General features: G+C 35.3%; 1 pseudogene; it reads right to left on the minus strand.

Moving 5' to 3' along the window:
- Nucleotides 1–4552: 4552 nt before the first annotated feature.
- Nucleotides 4553–4759, minus strand: LOC131393023 (keratin-associated protein 19-5-like; annotated as a pseudogene).
- Nucleotides 4760–5050: the final 291 nt, after the last annotated feature.

Genomic DNA, 5050 nt, shown 5'->3' on the forward strand with positions numbered 1-5050 from the left:
GGTGTCAGGGGTGATGAGAACAGGTTTGCTGTTCAAGGCAAGATCCTGAGTGTGAACGTCGACATCTGTACAGGTATGCTTATATACCCTGAGCAGAGAATGCGGTAAAACACGTGCCCCTCCTTTGGTGTCATTCCATGAGTTACCCTTCCCTAAGACAACTCATTAATCTATGGTCCCCTTATCACGCTCATTAAGAATGTCCGAACCTGCTTGGCCACCTAGTGAGGTTGTTCCTGAGATGGTTGCTTTAATTTTGTTATAATGAATTGCTGTTTCTCCAAACTATAGGCATACCAAACCCTAAACAGAATTCTTTATGACCAGTCACTTAACATCAGTTACATTAAATATTGTTGAATTTCTAATTAAATATCTTCTCATCACAGGTATTTGAGAGTGGTTGTAATTGATTCTACAAAATACTGAGAAATAATCAAAGTCAACGCTCTTAAATTTATCAGTTTCTTCAAAAGACACATATTTTGCAGCATGGGAAGCAAAGGTTACACCTCTCTTTATAGGACACCTTAAATTAAGAAAGATATGGTTCACCTTCTGTGTATAGCAGAAAACAACAACAACAAAAGCTCACCTGATTTCTAGAGTTTTAGAACTTTGACCACGTACAATCGACAGATTTATTTTTGGCTTTACACAGCACCGTACTTGTTTTGGTTTAAAAACATAGCAGAATTGGAGTCAGAAGTAGAGAGACCATCACAGTGATCAAAAATCCTCATGGGAAGCCTTCCCACGGCTCTCTTTGTGTATGCTGGGCTCTCTCTCCAGAATAAGTTCTAGTCTCACTGCTACCATAAATGCAGGTTATACTTGCCTCCATACACCATTTTTCTCTCTTTCTCTACCCTCCATCATTTATCCATCTATCATATCTTTTTCAGATCTCACTTCAAATTTCACCCAACTTCCTTCCTTCATAATTCATTACTACATCCAGGAAAAAGTGTGAAGTAGGTAAAAAGGTTTGGGCTCCAACCTATATACTCAAATCTACACTGGATTCCTTCCATCTAGATGGTCATAGTCAGTATAATACATTTGCCCCTGTCTTCTCTTTGCCTAGTCTCTGCCCATTTTTTGTTTTCAGGCAATTTCTAACTCATCTTTCCTAAGATACGAACTAGAGCTTTCTAAGATATTGATAACATTTTACTTGTTTAAAACACATTTCAGCTCCTAAAATTATCTGAAATTTTAAAAAATATTATACAAACTGGAATACTTAACAAATTCTCTAAATGTATAGCACAACTGTAAAAAAAGAACAGAGAATAAGGAGACACTCTTTGGAGACAGTTGGCCTGGTATTCCCAGAGTCCCTCATCTCAGCCCAGAGGGTCGGTTATCAATACCCAAAGCTGACCCATATCTGATTAAGCCCTGTGAAAATGTGCCCATATCTTGAAACTTGGGATGCAAGAAACTTGTGCTATATGATTTGAACCATATTGCTAAGCTTTTGCCTAGATTTATGTCATATTTGGATGACACATTTTTTTCAGTGGATTTGTTCACTGACCTGACAGTATCTAAACAAAACCTAGCATTTTGTTGGTGCTCCACAATATTTTTTGAAAGAATCATATGACTTTGACATTAAAACAAGGATCATGCATATCATAACTTGAGCAACTCATTGGCTATTCTAAGAAATGTTTTAAGGTTGACATGAGTTCCAGCAGGCTTTCTGGTTTCAGAGTGGCATTTAACCCAATAGTAGCCTTTCATCTTCATACTACTCTAACCAAACTTCATGCCAATTTTATTCCTCATTTCAGCAAATCACCAATTGATAAAATGAATATTTTAATTTTTAGTGAATCATTTAGAAGTATGAATAAATTACATAGCATTAAGTATTTCACACTCTTCTCATACAGCTCTGTCAGAACATGTGACCATGACTAAAGGCAATTTTTTTTAAATGCATAACACTGTCTCTATAGATAGAAATAATATTAGATACATGTGAAAAATTTCAATAACAATAAATGCTAAATGTGTTTTCAAAGAAGAAAACACATGACTGTGGTATTCATCCCTTATAAATGTCCATTAGCTGTAAAAACAAGAAAAAACAGTTTGAAAAATATGGAAAAAAACTGTTTTTTTTCCCTATATGCACAAACGACAAAGTCACATTGGAATTTCTTTGGAGGGTTATTATTTTTCTGTCCATTCAGTGGGTCAAAAGCAGATTTGGATCATTGTTATTTTTAAAAAAGTTTTAACTCATGACCCAGGTTTCTATTCATGTTGATTGCTGGAGGAATGAAAAATGTTCTCACATATTCTCGGGAAGTAAAGCAGAATTTTGTTATAAACTCAAAACATTTTCTCTCACCTCAGGTACAGATCAATACAACCTTAAACAGAACAAAATTATGATAATATTGATTGTACTAAGAATGTCAACAGTAGTAATAATTGTATTGATTACTGCTTGTCAGCCCCATGGAACCTGTCCCTGGAGATATTAATGCAAATGAAAGGAAAATAGAAATCTTGTTCTACTGGGTCAAACTACCTAGTCTAATTCTTTACTGGAACAGCTTGGCTCTGTTTCTGCAGCTCAGCCTATGCGATGCTACGTACAACCCCTAGATAGCATTGACTGAAAGAAGAGGTCATGATGGGTTTTTTGTTGTTGTTGTTTTACCTAGAGTTGAGTTTTTTGTTTATTTGGTTGTTTGTTTTGCAAGGAAGATTTTCCCTGAACTAACATCTGTGCCAATTTTCCTCTATTTTGTATGTGGGATGCTGCCACAGCATGGCTTGATGCGCAGTGCATAGGTCCATGCCCAGGATCCAAACCCACGAACCCTGGGCCATCGAAGTGGAGCACATGAACTTAACCACTATGCCACCTGGTCAGCCCCTAGAGTTGAGTTTTAACATTACTCATTGTTTAGTTATATTCAAAAGCAGACAAACTAGAAATTGATAGGTACAATTCCCTATATCAGAACAATAAAAATGTTAAAGAAACATAGATGTTAATCTAAGTAAAGGGACCAATTTCCATAAAATCAGTTGTGATAATTTAGCTCTTCTTATAACCATGGCCAGAACTTTCAAAATGATTTATTTGATGACATTCAAGGTGAAAATACATAAAGAGAGAGTCAGCATAGTATAGTTGAATACCTGAGGGTTAAGACAGCGGGAGTCCGACCCTAGTTTTGCTACTAATTGTCAGGGAAAATCACTTATTCTGAGATTGTCTGCCTGCAATATTATGGTGTGGCATTATGGAGTTTTAATGTACCTTTCAGTCTTTCATTCCATGATTTCATTTTTGTCCTTTTTTTATTACGCTTGTCCAGCTTACACCAAATATCATTAGGTTCATATCATTACCTGAAGGTATCATTTAGTTTAATGAAAACAATTTAGGAAATCCAGTATTTTACCTATTCTAGTCCTTATTTCTTATGCTGCCAATAAAATAGTCATTTTTGAAGGGATTATGTTTAACTGAAATTTATCTTTATATAATTTGTTTAAAATTATTGAATGGTGCTTTTGTTCAGCTGAAACCACACAATGTTTTGCCTCATGATAATACTTCTACCTGTTTATTGTTCTTACTGGATTACAAATATTTCAGTATAATAATGACGATGATGCTGAAGAACAGTGTCCCCATATGAGAACAGGTGAGATCAGTGAGTTGAATGAACAAAGTTCACATTTCATTTTCCAGTTTATCAATGACTTTTAGGTCAGTCTTATTTTACGTGCATAACAAACTAAATGAAAGCAGAAGATTATGAATAAAGGAAGATAATATATAATTTGAAGATTCATAGAAAAACAGTTTACTTTCTCTAAAAATTTAGAAACATGCATTATAAGATTTGTGGAAAGAAAGTTTGCTCTGGTTACAGTTTTAATGATACGGATGTTTAGCAACCATAAATAGATACATCTAACACCCCCCTTTTTAAAACAAATAAATGGAGAAAATCAAAATTTTTGAAGGAGGCAAAGGATTAGTTCCAAATTTTGAACTCCGTTAAGAAATAGAAATAAATAAAATATGAAATGTAAAATAATTATATTCCTTAAAATGCATATAGATTTAAAACTCCGTAGTTGATTTTTTGCTGTCAAATTCAATTCTGAAAGTTATGTGACTAAAATAAAGAAAAAGAATAACATTTTATTGTTTTGAATTACTAATTCTCAAACTAGAATTCTTTTTTATATGTTAATATGTATGTACACATGAATATATAATTGTGTGTATTGTATTTCTAATTATGTACACATAATTGAGTTAAATGAAACCAAAAAAGCCATATTTTCTATTTCAAATTAGGTCATTTACTGGTATTCAACATACATCATCTGTTAGTGCCCAAGCTGAGGATGCCAGTAGACATGATGCAGACATGCTTACATTAATAAATTCTCTGATATTCTCAGATTGCTAAATAGGCCTAGGGTAACCTCAGTCCACTGACTGAAGGCTGTTGTGGCAAATCCACTCATGGTAACAGATTTTGCATTACTAGAGCGTAGTTCAGTAGAAGCTAGAGAATCCATATCCTCCATAGCATGATGGGCAGGAGCAGCCATATCCGTAGCTTCCAAAGCCAGAGCCAAATCCAAAGCCTCTATAGCCCAGTCAGGGGAAGCTGCCACATCCACAGCCACAGCCAGATCCCAGGCCACTGAAGCCTCCAAAGCCATAGCCCAGGCCTCCGTCGTAGTTGCTGAGGTGGCTCATGGTGTCAGGAGTGATGAGTTGGTTTGCTGTTCAAGGCAAGATCCTGAGTGTGAATGTCAACATCTGTACAGGTACGCTTATATACCCTGAGCAGAACATGGGACAAAATAGGCCACCATTCTATTGTGTCATTCCAAATTATTCATTTACTTGAGGCAACTCATTAATACGTTTGCTAACAGGAGAGGCACACACTAATTAAAATTTTTGAGCTTGCTTAGCTGCCTAGTTAGAACGCCCTTGAACCACTACATTCGTTCTTTTTTAATGAGAAAAAAATCTGTCTTCAAA

This window comes from Diceros bicornis, chromosome 27 (assembly GCF_020826845.1).
Source record: "Diceros bicornis minor isolate mBicDic1 chromosome 27, mDicBic1.mat.cur, whole genome shotgun sequence".
Lineage (NCBI taxonomy): Eukaryota > Metazoa > Chordata > Mammalia > Perissodactyla > Rhinocerotidae > Diceros > Diceros bicornis.